General features: G+C 39.4%; 1 long non-coding RNA gene across 1 annotated transcript in view; it reads left to right on the forward strand.

The window, feature by feature from the left end:
* The window catches only part of LOC108447572, a 129,539-nt gene that overhangs the window by 49,475 nt on the left and 62,755 nt on the right, over positions 1–17,309 (forward strand). The window contains exons 9-10 of the long non-coding RNA XR_001863229.1: positions 6,172–6,306; positions 7,384–7,496. This is a non-coding gene — a long non-coding RNA (uncharacterized LOC108447572). The remainder of the gene's footprint in view (positions 1–6,171; positions 6,307–7,383; positions 7,497–17,309) is intronic.

Consider the following 17,309-nt stretch of genomic DNA (forward strand, 5'->3'; position numbering starts at 1 on the left):
TTTAGACATAGTGAGTAATGAACAAGCGTATTATGTATCTTGCAAAATACATCATTAGTGTTTATTCTTAACATGGTTCTTAGATATTGAAAATACTAAACATATTGTCTGTTGTGCATAAACATTTATGCAATTAGTTCTGCAAACAAGCGCAAACAATGTTCTTAATAAGGAGTATTCAGTTATTCCCACAGCATTTCCTAAAGGCCTACCTGAATTAGCGTCACATACTAAACCGGTGTATTTTTTCCCAATACAAGAGATCCTCTGTGTATTTGAATGATCAGCTTGTATGAATTTGGCAGCCTGAGCTGGAACCCACATGTTGTCATGCCAGTGAGCCAGCACTCTTCAGGAGTATTGCTGAACTCATCCGTACTTGATATTTTTTTTCCTGTGAAAATCTGCGCTGAGGTTACTATCCTGAAGTAAAGGACCTGTGTGAGTGACAGTGGCCTTACCATTAGTCTCTCTTATTTTATGGGCCCATCTCTGGTTAGGTGTTTGGTTCTTGTAAAGAGCCAGAAGAAGCAGAAGACCAGGCACAAGCTCTGCAGGTCTGCTGAAATGAGGTAATCCCAGATATGCCCATTTGTATCAATAACACAAAGTAACTGATGAACTTTAGAAGACAGTAGGTCACGTTGTTGTGCTAAAGGCTAAGAGTGTATTGTTTTTGTCTCATAGCTGATAAACTCTGAAGCTGACTGTTGTATTTGGCCCTTACTTAATCTCTTCTCAGTTATACTGGGTTCCTTATCACCAGATCACAATGTAAAAGAAAATCTCACCAATCCACTCACTGCAAAGGCACCAAAAAACTGTCTCACCGCAGCCTCACCAAAGTCATCATCAGAGGCAATCTTCCCACAAACCCCATGTATCAGTACTGGAATCAAACTGCCAGAACAACAAATGCAAAACTAATACACAGATTTCTACAACAAGGAGAAGCATCACTTATCTTTTACCTGTCCCCACTCTGTCCTATCATCCCCCATCTGGCTATATTTCCAATCTAATCTGCTTAGTCCTCTTATTCTTCTCTCTGATACTACTGTAACTGAGAAAAAATCAGAGTCACTGTCTCCAAAATGTAGTTATCTTGTATTTGATACTTTTGGTTTGGACCTGTAGAAAGATCTGCAAAGTCCCTGAAAAGTTGTCTGCTTCTCTTCCGACCAGTACTTACCCTAATGAAAGATTTTGCTACTTCTTACCACCTTTCCCTTTGTAGCAGAGATTACATATTTCTTGCTTTGCTTGCTTTGGATTAAGGAAAATAAGGAAAATAGTTACAGAATTATTTTTAGCCTGGATCAGTTGAATGATGGAGTTCACTGAACTGCCCTACAGTTGTGTCCATACAACTGATGAGCTGTGTTGAAGGAATAGCGTTTGATAGATGGGAGCACGGATGGGAACTTCTTAAGGCAGCTGCTCTACATCATTATCTATCTCAATACCTCTCTCCATACCTATGTCAATCTCAGCTCTATCTCAATGCTTCTCAGTATTAACTGGGGATGTTAATTAACAGCTTTAAATACAAGTGCTCTGATTTTGTAGCCAGCCCAGGGTGTGTTTGTAAATGTCAATATCCCAATTCATTTGCCTAAAGAGACATGAGTACTAAGAAAATTCAAATACTTTGGTAAGCAATATCCAAACACTCCTGAGTTTTGAATGCTTCAAAGAGACCATTATTGTCCTTTGAGGGGTAATGTAAACATCAAACTGATGACTATTTTTTGTGAATAGCAAAACTTCCCAAAAATGCAGTTTTAGGAGGAGTGAAGGTAATCCTTTTTAGGTCCTATGCTCAAAAATTTTCCCATATAAAAGGAAAATAATAGAAATTGCACATATTTTGTTTTGTAACTTAGAAAGTTTAAAAATTGGGTTTTGAAGTGGCATGGTGATTTGGAAATTTTCCTCTTTTTTATGATTTTAACAGAAAATGTGTTATTCTAGAGATGAAGCAAAATACCATTTTTTAGCATGAGTAAAATATTCTGGATGAACTTGAAAGAAATATCCACATGTTGGCCAATTCTAGGAGCAAAAAGCGTAGAAATATGAAGCTGCTCATGGCTGCCTGAAATTTCAAATTCAGTATATATGTATGTATTATATACATACACCAAGCCATATATTGCACTCACAGCCATTTTGAGCAGCAAAACAGTTGCAGAAGCAGCCAGAAATTGGTCTTCTTTTGTTTGAACGGGAGTTGAAAAATTAACTTTGGATCTAAACAATATATTTCTTATGGTAGAGGTATATGTGTTCTTTGTATTCCTTAGACTAGAACTTTGGGGAATTTATACCCTGTAGGACTTTTTGAACAGGACAGTGACAAAACTGAGGATGGCTATTAATTGATACAAGCAGTGCCAGTTATTCTGATGTATCTACTGAATTTCTTCAATATTCCCCTAGTTTCATCTCTATGGCTCCCATGTAAGAGGAGTAGCTGGTTTCACCTTTCTGGTTGCCTTGCCTATATCCCCTTCATGGGACTGTGATTTTTTTTTAATGATATGAACATCTGTTCATGCTGGAACAGTACCTTTTCTAATTGAATTCACAACATTGTGTCTATTGAGATTAATCCTTTTGATAGGGGTTTTCTGTACAATCAGTATGGACAAGAATGAAAGGAACTCCCCGGAGATTATTATTATTATACCCCTCATGTCACTGAGAAAATTGAAACTTAAGCAGATTTTGACTTTCTTGAAGTCACCCAGAACTGAACCTTCTTCCCACTAGCATTTGCTACACCTCTGCACCAAGAAGAGTCAGAAAAGTTCTTGATGGCACAAGAATCAGCCATAGAAATATGTTTATACAGGACAGAATGAGCTCTGAAGAAAAGTGGAAAAATGTTTTTGCTCTTAGCATTTAAAACTCTGGTTTATAAACATTTGTATTTGATTAACTTCACCCTCAATAATAGCTCTGACTAAGCTTGCAATCCATAATTTTGAGACCACAAAGGACTAAAAAATACAGAATGTCAGAGTTGACATTCTGGAAATGTGTAAAGGAAAGGATAAACAAATAAAACCAGCCCCCACATTTTGTGAAGGAACGTTCTGTGCACTGAACTGCAGTCACGGGACTCACTTAAAATGGTAAGGAATAGTGAGCAGTATGAATTACTGAATGTTGTATAATCTTTGTGCATGAATAAAAGAATGAAGAGGATGTCTCTGGAAGAAAAGCAAATGTCACATTAGGAGGAAAAAGCTGATACAGATCATCAGTCAGACATCAATATGTGATACAATCTAATCCAATCTGAGGACTGCTAGAGCTCTGCTAACTCAAAAGCAGTAGTCTCCCAAGGCTCACTGCATGCACAGTTAATTCCACAAACAATACCTTCTTCCAAAATGTGATTAAATATGACTAAGTTAAGGAACTGCTATAAATTGCTCCCAGAGGAGTTATTTATCAGCCAGATAGCCGAATATTACTGCCAGATAGTATGAAGAATATATCTGCATCTCTGCTTTCACCTTTATAAAGAAGAAATTATACTTTTGTTGAAGCTTTTGGAGAACTAAGGACACACTGCTGAATGACATTTAGGTGTTGCTGTTATTAAAATTGCCTATATGCCAGGTTAGCTATATATGGTATTGAGTCTATGCTAGACTACAAAAAAATTACAAGATGAGTTCTCAAAAAGATTTAGAAAAAGTTTTAGGCTTAAATCCTATTTCCAAAATTGAGCTGAAAGGAGGATTTATCTAATCAAGCTTTGGTATCTGGAAATGAGCTACCTCTGAATTCAGGGAAGAGAAGTGGTAACATTTTATAGTACGCCCAATGCACTAGATGTGCATTTCATCCTGAAGGTGACATTAAAAACAGGTCAAGAGTGACTTTTTTGACCAGCTCAGGACTTTTCTTCACACATCTAATCCAGGGTGATGAATTCTACACATGGCCATCTAGGGATTTATTCAGGAAGTTCTACCAACAGCTGTCAATCAGTTATTTCTTTCTCAAGGCCTAGATTTGTTCAGAAGGAATTTTCATGCAAAGGAATTAGGGAATGTATAACTAATTTGGCCTGTAGCCTAGGGTTCAAGTCTTCTTGAAGGTCCAAAAGAGTAGGTTTCTAAGTCATTCTGGCACTTTCAGTATGTTTATTTTCAGTGCTTTTGGAAAAGACACTGCTTTACATAACAGAACAGTAATTCAGTCTTGTCAAATACAAATCTTTTTCATGTTCACAGTACCCATTGCTGAGTTTTTGTCACATAATTCTGAACCATCTTTTCATATCTGCTGATGAACCCTTTAGAGAAAAAAAAATGCACAAGTAGAGAAGGCAATTCAGTTCCATCTGCAGGATTCACATCCTAACAAAAACATCAGATGGAAAAGGTCAGTGAACTGAAAGTCTTTTCTTGGCAATGGAGGTAGGAGGTCCAGAAGAGTTTCTGAAAATAGAAAATGTAAAACAAATCATAAATGTAAATCAAAAGAACATCATGTTCATGTTTATCTTGCAGATGAAACTAGAATTTCACAAACCTTTATGCACAATTGAAAGGGGGTTTAAGACAACCTGTTGTCTGCCTACGATATGAACAGCTGTTTGTAAGAGAATTTTCCACATAAGTCACTACAGAAAAAGAGTAAGGTGTTGACAGCCTGATGGATGAGTTTGGCTGGTGTGGTGCCCATCCAGTTGTACAACAAACACTTTCATGTACAGTAAGTGCCACACACGTTTGGATTGCCTCTAATGTATTTCTTCTAAAGTTATACATGGGAACCAGAAGACAACTTAAGTTCCTAAAGAGCAAGTCACTCATCTCCTAAATGCTCTGTCATTAAAAAGTGTAGTGAAAGTTCAAACTGAACTTAGGAAATGCTCTTTATGTGAAAGGTTGCACCTGTTAATATGTGGAAAGGATCATACTGCTGTGCACATGGAGCTAAAACATAAGGGAAGGTCCCATTGCTAAGTAGAATTGCACCCTGTTTCCTAGCACACATTGTTTAAATTAGTTTGCATTGACTGGGATCTAAAATCGCAGGAGTCTCATCCATTTAGTTTGTGTATGGAACTTCGTGTGACTGCAGTACAAACAAAAAAATCTTCAAGCCACAGTTTATATGAAGGAAAAGAAAGACATTTTCTTCTTTATTTTTTACTTGCCAAAGGACAGATATGTGACTGTTTCTGCTAAACTTTTCCCGAACATTTCCTTCTAAAAGAGAAACAGACTACCACTCCAACATGGTAGACACTTGATCTGTTAACCAGTCCCGGTCTATTAGGGTATGGAATTGCAAATACGTCCTTTGTTTAAGTCCTGCTGCTAGGTGGCTCAGCGGCTGTATGCAAGTCATCTAACTTCCACGAAGTTACATGCATATCCATGCATACCATGGCAAATGCCTGCAGCTGGCTGGTTTAACCTCAGGCTGGAAGTGACTTACAGAAAAAAAAGGAATTGAGCTCCTTAACTACTCCATTCCTCTGTTGTTGTATTTGCAAAGTTGCTGTTATATTTAGCATTTACCTGCTTTTGCAAACTATTGTGAGGCATCAGCAAGCTGAGTCTGCCTCTGTACAGAGTGTTCTCTTGCTATGAGCTGACCAGCTAAAACATGACTGTCGTCACCAGCCTGGCAAATACAAAAGCAAGACAAGAGATTTTCCCTCTCCTGTTTCTTGACTGCATAGGGTAAGAGTTTTCATTATCCTAATAAATATTCAATAATGTATTTTTCATATATATATATATATATATATATATGCTTAACCTATATCAAGCAAACCTTTGGGATCTCTCTGGCAGGGATTATTAATCTTACAGAAGGAAAATGAGTTTTACCCCTATTTTTATTGTAGGGGTAGGACAGCACGTGACACTTAGTTTAGCTCCACAGTGGAGGCACCTGAGAGTATGTAATTACCTTCCTTTCCTTGCTGGGGTAGCCTCCAGTGATACCTGCAGGGTGAAAGGTTTTTGTAGGTGCTTCTGCCTTGTTCTGCCCCAGGCCCTTCTAAGAGTTTTTCTACCCCCAGGAAAAGAGCCTTTTTGCTGTGTCACACTAGTAGAAGGCGAAGTACTCTGATACCTGCTTAATCCCTGTAGCCATGCAAGGAAAGAAGACAGATCTATCTTCATTTTACAGATGTGAAAATGGACAAGGATTTGGAAAAGGCCTCAAGGTGTATCTGGGCTGGATGCAGAACTGAATTACTTCTATCAGATGTATTCTTCTGGGTATATATTTGCAGCACTCCTGTCTGGCAGGATACAAAAGAAGGTAAAATTTCTTTTGACATCAATATTTTTAATAAGAAGTTAACAGGAATGATCCTCACCATGTTGGAAGGTATGCCATATTTTAACTACATGTCTCTGGCACACCTGATTTTTTTTTTTTTTTTGCTTCTTAGATAACTTTTTCCTCCTTTGGTTTTTCCAGGAAATTTTGAATGCTTGCTCTGAAGAGAGATCAATATTTTTCTACTTCTTTTGACCACTAGAAACTCCATACTGTGCTGCAATCTCATGGGCAGCTGGAATATTGGCTACTGTGCTAGCTAGTTAATTAGGTTGTTGTGGTAGGGGTTCAGGAGGAAGCATGTATTTCTGTGGAGGTATTTCTAAGATATTGGTACAATCATTAACTGCTTAATTCTTCTTTCCTGCAGAAACAAATGAAAAACAGTGACAGCACTGACTACAAAAATGATGACATTAGAAAATGTGTCATGAAACTGGAGATCTCCCCAAACACTGATTTATAATTACAAACACTTTCTTTTGCAATATGCTATATCTCACTGAATGGGTTAGAATCAAAGCCCTGGGCTTGCTAAAGATTATTGTAATTGTAATATCTGATTGTATTGTAATTATCTGATTGTAAATCTAGAGTAATTCAAATGCAAAGAAGTCATTCTTGAGTCATCCATGCCCCACCAGATCTTTTACTGGCTTGACAAACTGTTCAAATTACACTGATACTGTGCTCTGTGCATAGACAAAACGGGGCTTTAAGCCAAGGTTTCCAAGTCTCACATGCAGTGAGCTGAAACAAAATGTAAACTCTGAGTGTGACACAGCAAAACATTATTGGCTTTGAGCAAAGGAGGCACATTGCCACAATTGCCTTATTACTGTGTGTCACAAAACTTCACCAGTGCCTACACAAGTTGCTCAAACATGAATTAAAAGTGGCTCAGCAAGACAGCCGGTGTTTTCACTGTCATTTGGGCATAAGGGCACACAGGCTCCTCACCTTCCTCCCTGCTTGATACAGACATGCACAGCTTTTGTTCCCCATGGCACAGTTTAAAGTTGTTTCCAACGCTGATCTTCCTTGGTGACTCTGCAGAGAACGGGTTTGATCTTCACTGTTGGACTGAATGACCATGTCAGCAAGGTGCTGGGCAGAGTCACTCCCTGGTGACCATTTCTGCAGAGAGGGAACAGTCCTCAGCCATGCAGGTAAAGCTAAGTGGGCTCACAGACAGCAGCCTTGGTCACAAAGCAGACATAAAGAGCTAAAATGCAGTGAATACTGTATCAATTCTTTTTTATCAATCTTCCTGTTATCAAAGGAAGCAAAAGTTGCCATAATGAAGAGTACCATTCTTAACTACATATATATAGCTGCATGCATAAGATGTAAGACATTCAGAAAAGAGGAAACAGTTTGGAGACTGCTGTCTGCCAAAATTCTGCACTAATTTTGTAAAGTAACGTATTTTGTACTTGTGGATTACTTTGCAAATGAAGCAACTGCAATGAATGTTTTGGTGTATAATAGAAACAGGACTACAGTAAGAACTTGATATAGGACTGAAGAAGTAAGTTATGGACCATAAATACAGTATGTCCTGTAGTAGAGGTCAGCTATTTTATGCATACTAAGTAATACTAACCAATCCTAAAACATGAGGAAACATCCAATTCAGATGATTTACCCCATCAGATGTTGTCATCTGTTAGGTCAGATCCTTTTGATAATGTTACAAGAACAAATCTATTTTTATCCAGCTCTGTTCAAATATCATTCACTAGCTCTGCAAGTGCTTTGGTCCAAAGCCTGAATGAACAGGTGTAAGAACATTACCTGACCAAATATGAACTCATGTATTTTATATATTGTACGTGCTCACACTTTTATTTTATAAGATGAGTTCACTGTCCCTGGCATTTTACTTGCACTGTTTCTGTCTTGTCTGTGGAAATCTGAAATGAAAGAAAGCAACACTAGTATCCTCTAAGCCTTCATGATGACAAGCAAGTAAAAACTAACTGAAAGATGAGAGGTTTTTTCCTCTTAGCTGATGTAGGGAACTAAAACTAAAGTTTATTTTGATCTTTTAGTCTTCAGGAATAAACTAAAACAGTTATTCACAACTGTTCGGTTTTGTCTATGTTGCTATTTTTGTTAAATCTAAAGTTTTTGCCTACCAAACCTACTGAGAAATATAAGAACACTTTAAAATTCTCTGTAAGGTATGTTTTTTCCAAGAAAGAACATAAGATACAAGCAGAATGTTCATGGTTTTAAGGACACTGTGTGGGGGTGTATGTGTCTTTTTAGTTTTCAGCAAAGATTTTGGAAGGAAGTATATTATCGTTACACATTCTATAAAGATCTTTGCACTTCATGTATGGACTTTGTTTAATGAAAGCCTGGGAATTTCATGTCTGTAGACACACCTTTCTTTTCTTGCATAGCTCAGGGTGCCTAAAGCTACTAAAATTTATTCTAAGGTTCATTGGTAAGACACAAAGAAATTATATATAGACAAAATGCAAACACAAGACACATTTTGGAAATGTTAGATCCCGTAACTTTTAGACATGCTAGAGTCAAATGACTAAATGTGTAATTTTTAACAAGGATTTGATAGCAGAGTAGCAGTATGACGTTGGCAAGCAAGCTCTATTCCTTGTTTGGAGGTGGCTCATAGCTACCATGTGTATAAGGGTGGAAGTTTTAGCAAGGATTTTTAGCAAAGTCTGTTAAAGTCGGAGCTGACCACCCTTCCAGTTCAACCAGGGCCAGCACTTTTTACTGAAGCAAAGTTAAAGCTAATGGAGCTGATTTATTCAAGCCAATAATCTAAATGAAAGCATTAAACCTGTATAGAAGTACAACTCCAGGAGAGGTAGATAGCACTGTGTGGTGTTAAGTCTCCACAACATGTCCTGGTATGGCTTTGTGTATCAGTTGCTCAGAACTGTGAGAAGTCTTAGCGGTTTTGGCTGCACTTTTCCATTGCTGATGGAAAACTTGAGGTGGAAAACTTCGACAAACAGCAGCCAAGTGATTGAGTCATTTCTGAAAGGAAAGCTAAGGGAAGAATATGTTGCTTTATTCCTTAAAAATATTATTGAAAGTTGTCTCTGTTGTGTTGTAGTGTGGCCTAGAAACTGGGGAAAATGACAGAAGGAATGGGAGGTAGCTGGATGACAGAATGGGGAGTCATGGAGATGGTGCAAGAAGAGGGAGAGAATAAAGAGGGAAGCTGAGTCTGGAGAGAAAAATGGCTTGAGATGATTATAAGCAGGAACTTCAGTAGGCAAAAAGGAGGACAAGTGGGCCACAGGGATGTAGAAGAGAGTTCACATGTCAAAGTCAAGGATCGAAGCTGCTTTGGAGAAACCCTGACAGAAAGGGAGATTGGGCAGGGTCACTGAAGACAAAACAGGATCCAAGTAACTTGTACACATCTGAGCAAGAAATTGGGAGGATATTCCACCTGGGAGTTGTTGGGAGAGCAATGGCTTTGGAAGGAAGGGAAAGGAAGAGAGCTGAGAGTGGCTTAACAAGGGCAGTGGGACTGATACAAGAGGCTTGCTGGAGAAAGAGAAGTTGCTATTACAGAAAGCCTTATGCATGCATAGGACAGATAAGAAGTGCTGTGAACAAAATCCAAAAAGAGTGGGTGGGAGTTTTACCTGTCAGAACGCATTCTTCTTTCTGCTATCCCTGAATTACCTTTTCCATCAGCCACTAATGGTAGTAAATGTCACCTGAAAAAGCAAATATCTTGCAACCTCTTCTGCTGGTTTACTGGCAGGAAGGCAGCTTATCTGGCTCAGGAGCATGGGCCTGTGCTTTGGGTCCTGGAGTCTTGGCTCATGGATGGTGGTAGATACTTGTGACCGGCACACAGGAGTTGTAGTGATTTAGTTCTGTTCTGTTCCGGCTTTGATTTGAGAAGAGAATAGGAAATTATACTCAAAGACCCAAATCAAATGCCTCAAAGTTCCTAAGCAGTACAAAAGTCTGCTCTGAAATCAGACAGAATAATTTCCTAATGCACTTTCTTTTCCTCTGCCTCCCTACTGAATTTATTTCATGATACTCCCATGACATGATGGGGCTTTTGTATCCTCTCTTTATCTGCACTAATTTATGACTGATGTGCGCAGGAGCTGATATTTCAGAGTACTCAGTGTTTGGTACTGCTGATACTCAAAGTAAAGCATCCACATAAATCAACTACAAGCTGACTCTTTAGCTCTGCTTCAAATTACAACCCACAATCTCAAGCCACATATGGGAAGATAAGGAACATGCAGTTGCTAAAAAATAGTGAAAAGTGTGATTTAAATGGCCTGTCTGGTGCTGCAGAAGAACTCCATGACAAAAAGCCATGTTCATTTACTTTCATTGTGACACCTTCTGTTTTCTTCAAATTTACCTTTTATCACTTGCCAATTTTTGCAACAAATGATATAGAGGGTAAAAAAGAGTGTCCAGAAATGTAGCCTTCATCTCTACATTGTCTGGATTTTGTCCCAGAGGAAAGTCATGTAGTAAACTGAGTAAGGCAAGGGCCCCAAAAAACTGTTATGTAATAATATATTTTAAGAACTTAACTCAGTGTACAGATAATCCTAAACTCAACATCATGTCATAAACTCAGGTGCTTCTGGAGACTGGCAGATCCTTAGAAAAACAGGCTTAAAGTTTTGGCTGGAGAGCTTTGTGAAAACCAGGCCATGCCCTATAATGTGTCCTTTGCTGTTACTGCTACAGGAAGATTGGAATAAAAAATAATTACATGAGTCTCTGCTTTTATTTTGCAAGTGCATTATTAAATGTAAATATACTCAGAAAAATCTCTTAACCTGAGACCAGAGTTTTCTATAATTTTTATTCTTATGTTAAATGTGTTCAATTTACCTAGCCTAATGACTACTGCCTCTGCTTCCAATCCAGCAAATTCAACCTACGCCATACAAAATTAAGCGATAATATTATAGGACCATTCCAAGCTGGGTTTTATAAGAGTGGACAAGTGCTGGTACAGCAGGCATGTTTATGTATTTGCTCCCACATTCCTCTTGGAATCTGAATCGTCCAAATGCTGTTGTTAGCTGTGACTCTTTTGACCTGATGTGCCCCATGTGGTTGGGTTGGTGCATAAATAGGGATGGTAGTTCTGCTCAGCACCTGAAGAAAGCGTACTTTTCCATAGCACATTCCCAAGTCTCACTCCAGTGGGCAACATACTCCTGCCTGTGGCAAGACAGCAGTTGTTGGCTTTGTCCTGTAACTTGATGCAGTGGGAGGATTGGCCATCTCTCCCAGCCTGTTCTTGTGGAGCTTTGGCCCAGCCTGGCCACTGTCAGGAAAAGTGAGTCCCGTGGTCAGAGTTGTGGCAGCTGGCATGTTAGTGGAGAGAGAAGACTAGAAATAAATTTTCTCCCCTCCAGCTGATTCATCTCTGCCATTCCACTGAACGAAACATTTTATGAATGTCAATTAAGCTATGAAATAACCCCTGAACACTCTGGAAGCAGACAAGTAGAGTATTCAGGTATGCATGCCTGAGTCACTGCATGCATAGAGTCACTTCAGTACCTATAATTGTACTTTAGGAGGTGAACACCTGAGGGAAAGTCATTAAGAAATTACAGTTATGTAGATAAACGTCATGCTTTGTTTTTAAATGTGCAATGCATTTAAAGCAAAAAGGTGCTGAATTGTTAGAATGGCCAGCACTGTCTGCTCAGAGTAGGAGGGTACAGAAAATTTTTTCTGTAGTTAATTGGTAAAAGTTTTGTATTTTTAAAGGGGGGGGAGCTATTCAAATGTAAAAGGGAATTATTTGAAAGAGACAGATCAGAAACAGGGAACTGAACCACAGGACTAAAAGGTTACAGGAGAGGAGTGAGTGTGGAGCATAGAAACCTCAACAGGGAGAACCAGGGGAGAATGGATTTATAGAAACACTGTCTTTTTTTCCTAAGTGGTTTTTCTGGTTGGTGTTTCTGAGCTACCTTCCTCAGACTCTTCAGCAATGGTTGATAAACCTGCTGGAATTTGTAACACTTGTGTTACAAATTACTGGTTCGCATAAAGAGGATAAGTGTTTAACAGCAGCACATCGCTTTTGTGTGGGGAAACCTAATCCAGGTATCAAAACATTTGGTCCTGAAGGAAATACACTGGCCTTCACTTTTACCTCACCTGCTTGCATTTCAGAACAGTGTTTGGATACAGCTTTGAGATGCATGAAGCACATAGATTAAAGCATATTCCCAAGGCATAGATTTTCGTCATAGCAATGTGAAAACTTACAGCCAGAAGTGCTTCAATAAAGCAATACCAAATGCAGAATTACCTCTGTTGTCTTCCAGTGAAGTTACTGCACTAGGAGAAATTTGATCTTTTGCCAAGGAGGTGCTGACTCTGTAATTGTTTCCCAGTCATCAAACTTTGTGGGTGGGAATTTACCCTATTGATGTATTTTTATGCCAGGTGTCACATTCCATTTGTGAAAGACAAACACCTGTATCCTTAACAAGGCTGGTTGCTGCTTCATTGCTCTTCCTGACAGTGATGTGATCCTGTGGTTTGTGTGTCTTTCCATGGTTTAAGAAAGACCTTTCCTTTAAGAAAGACCATGAACAATGATCACACTTCAGAAAAGCAGGTAAACAAATAAACAAGTACTCAGTGGAGGACAATGATATAGATCTCTTTAGCTTTTACTTTAGTATTTTCTTCTTCATTGGCAACTTTATTCCATTGTAATTTTATAAGCAGCTTGTAGGAATGAACAGAGACTTAGGATGTCCCACGAGCATTCTGCCTACGTGAAGAATGTTCACTATCAGTCAAATGGTTGAAAATAAAAGGAAACCTTGTACTGATCCTCATTAATATGTAATAAGATGGACTGTCTTTTTGTCTTGGAGACACAGACCACTTTCTCCTGTAATAGACAACATCTGCAAAGAAGGGAAAACTATGTAGGAGCAGCGGTGTATTTGCCATAACCAGAATTGCTCTGAGGCAGTGGTGCCTGTGCTTTCAGCCTGGGCAGACACATGGCTTCTGATAACTGTGTGATAAAGAAAGGTGTGTCCCTTCCCCTGTCAGAGAAGTGGCCATGTATATATGTCACATTCTCAGAATCTACCTGCCCTGTCACCTAGCTGCCATATGTGCAGGTTCATGTGAAATGAGTCATGGCTGAAGGCTGCGTGTGTGTCCTGTTATGTGGCCACACCGGTTTGCTCTGTCCTGTGACCACTGCACAGTGTGTCCTATGGCCAGAGGTTGCACATCTGTCTTGGAGGATGTGCCTCCACAGTCCCACTGTGCACCTTTCTTGTGGCATGGTGAGACCTGCCTTTAGGCTACAGGCAAGGTGAAGGCACACAGTGGAAAGTCTGTGACACTTTTAGAAGAAGTGGTTGGTTCAGGCTTTCCAAGTGATCACCTGATTTGTGGCTTGCTGCCTCTCTGCGCTTCAGGGACACTGTGTGAAATGGTGCTAAGACTGGGCTGTGGCCTGGATGAACTGCTTGGCGTGCTGTGTTCAGCTCATGAGCTCACCACCCCTGCACTAAAACCACTCTGACTCACTAGCTAGAATTTCATCCATTAGTGTAATTAAAAAGTAAAAAGAAATTAAGCAAGGTTAATGAGAGTTCTTTAATAATCTCTGTAGATATGTCTAAACCAGAAATACAAAAATAATTTCATTTTAGAATAATCAGACTTTATTTAACTGGAGTTTCAAAAGTGACTATGTTTTGAAAACTTAACAAGCTGGGTTTAACCGAACACCAAATTCCAAAGCAAAGGTCATGACTTGTTATTAAACACATAGTCTCAATATTTTTTCTCATGTTAGGAGTGCAAACAGATGTTTTGAAGGAGTAACACATTCAAGTTGTTTTGTAAACAAGAAACTGGAAAGAGAATGCCTGTCTGTTTTTGCCTTGTGTCTTCTGAGGAAGGAAGGCAGGCCACCAAAGGGACATGTTCAGATTTTCCTGAAAGGGGGACTGACTGTGAGCAGGAAAACCAAACTATATCTATTACTTTCCTAGTCCTCTTGTCTCCTCATTTTACCCTGGATTCTGCTTGGATACATAAGAAGCTTGCTTTTTACTGTTCTAAATCCCAAATGTCACCTTGTTGTTATGCAAAAAGGCTACAAGTATATTGAAACCTGAAAAGCATACAGAGTTTGGGCTGATGTGTAGGTGCTGGACTCTCCTGATTTATCTGAATCATATTGGAAAATGTATCAGAAACTGGGAAAGACGTAGTTATTTAGTACACTTCACTGTGAAACCCTATCTGCAGACAGATTCACCTGGGAAACCAACACCCAGAGTCAGGCATTGGCTAGGATCTAGCAGAGTGCTTGATTGCTTGGAAGTTTTGGCAAAGCTTCAGACTGTTATCCCTTCCCCCAAACTGTGGGTCCATTCAGAGGCTGAGGATGGCTGAGCTCTGGGACTCTGTCTACTGTAACAGTAACTATAATAAGGATAAAGTGCTTGAAATCATGGAACTGCCTGCTTAAATGTGGTTAGGCCTAGGAATGATTGGATGGGTTTATGTGAAATAAAAATATCAAGAAACTTTGTAAACAAGTCAGTTCCCGTTTTTATTTTATTGCAAAGCATGCCTCTCTGGACTTCAAATTCTGCTTGGGTGGAAAGGTCAAAAGGCCAGGTGTGTTCTTAGGCTGTCCATTATTAGTTACTGGGATGGAAAGCCTTGGGGTGGGGATCTGCTGGCATGATGATTTTCAGTCTCCTGCTCCTGGCTGCATGACACTGCTTCTTTGCTTATGTGACTTAGCTACCTGTATGCTGATTTAGCTCACTGAAGCAGCAGAGAAAAATCTGCTTTTCAATTACATTTTTTAGATTAGTTTTCTGCCTCTTCAGTAAGAAAAATTAGTTCATTGAAAAGCAGAACAAGGCAAGAAAAAAGACCAGATGACCAAAAATTGTATGAGACAGTTTGGATGCCCCTCCTCTTGTTGCTGTGTGATGTTAGATATACTCAGCTTGCCTTGACTTGGGAATTGCCCTGTAAGTATGATCTGTATGTTGATGTGGAGAAGGTGTTTTTCACTTATGCTTCTGAAAATAGCCACATGCCTAACTGCATGTGACATTCCCTTCAGACTTCTCTTTGTGTGAGGACTGTTCAGGTTAGCACAAATCCTTAGAGTGCCATGTGTATGGATGCAAAAGGGGATATGAGTTAAACAGGATTATTTTGACAAACGTGAACATAGAGCATGTACAGTTAAGCAGGCAGGAAGGAATGGGATCCTCAGATGGGAAATAGAGAGTTGAGGCTAGGAACCTTTTAACTGGAGCATTAGCTTTGTTCAGAGCCCAAACTTTGTAGACAGACAAAGGTGATGTAATATTCCCAGGAGCTGGAAATTACTTCACCTTAAACGGTCATTTAACTCCCAGAGGAAATGTCTTCAGGTGAAATACATTTTGAAAATATTAGTGGGAGGATTTTGATTTTTATCATGACTTTTATTTAGAAGCCATAAATATAAAGCTTATTTCTGGCACTCCAGAAAATCAGTTGGGTTCCATAATGTCACAGAATTGATGCAGAAGATTGCTTCTGCATACCTGTTCAGTGGAAGCACTGGCATTAGAGATTAAAAATCACTTTCTTCTTTTCTAACAAGTCCTTTTTAACAGCTTGATAGGTATTGCTATGTGATGGCTTCAGGAAACTGCTGTTATAAAAAGCAAGGAATCCTTGTATCAGCTGAACCTGGGGATGGAGGGCTGACCCTACAGGGTAGGTGCTCAATGCTCTCCCTTGCTGGGAAACAAGTGCAAGAAGTGCTGTAAAAGCAGAGAAGTCTGTTGCAGTGTGCCCTGACAGGCAGACTGTGTCTTGTAAGGATGCTGCTCCCTAACTCTACAGGATGATGCATGTCAGTGGATAACACTGACATTAAGTGGCAGAGAAACCTGATAATTTGTCTGAACTTTCACAGAAGATGGGATAATAAGTGATTTATTTGTATTTCTGCTCATTTAAAGTAGTGTGTAAGTATGGCAAAGAGCTAGCAAGTTAAACTTTATCAATAATAACCTCTCCTCTAGCACAGATAGTTCTTCAACTTTTTCTGTAGGAGTGGGATACCCTACAGCCAATGACTACCATGAGGGCTGAGGTGACAGCCCTGAGCTGCGGAGTCATTTAGAGGAAAGCAGTGGAACTGGCTGTAGTACTGACAAATTAATTTCCACCCTCTGGAAAATATAATTGATTTCCCCTCTGTGTCTTTGGGCCAGGAAGAAATATGCAGAACAACGAGATTAGAAACAGATGGATTTACTGTTAAGTTAGGAGTCGGAAATCCTGCATTTTTTCAGCATTTTAGGAAGTGGAATCAAAACATTTTTCAAGTTCTTTGCACATTCAATGTTGCACTGCTCTGTACAGTTGATGCACATAAGCCTTTCCCAAATACTATAGACATTAGCAACATCTCTCCAGTAACTGAAAGAGGATACAACTTTATCAAGAATGTCAAGCATTTGTAGAAGCAGATAGTTTGAAAACACACTAGCTTCACCTCGCCAGGTGGCTAAGTTTGCTTGATTGTGTTGACAGGGGAGTAAAGCAATACAATGCATTACATAATTTGTTCCAATAACCAGATGGGACTGGTTGGTACTGGCTGAGCAGACTAGGCTGTTCCTGCACCTTTCCTCTCACCAGCTTTTATCTTCATTCATCCTGTCTTCCCTTCTTTACGAGTAGCAGAAATGGCTCCCTTATACACTTCTTTCTACCTCTAACTCTGCTCTGAAATACTATGATCTTGCAATGACTGCAAAGCATTGTAGCTCAAGCATTACTGTCTGTCAAGAAAATCAGAAAAGTGGAGAAGCAGGAACATAACAGCAGGACAGGATATGCAGATGAGTCCTAGAAAAGCTGTCTCCCAGGAAGTGGGACAGGACCTGTAACTCTGAGAGCTCAAAGGGAAA

This window comes from Corvus brachyrhynchos, unplaced genomic scaffold (genome assembly GCF_000691975.1).
Source record: "Corvus brachyrhynchos isolate BGI_N302 unplaced genomic scaffold, ASM69197v1 scaffold56, whole genome shotgun sequence".
In the NCBI taxonomy this organism is placed as follows: domain Eukaryota; kingdom Metazoa; phylum Chordata; class Aves; order Passeriformes; family Corvidae; genus Corvus; species Corvus brachyrhynchos.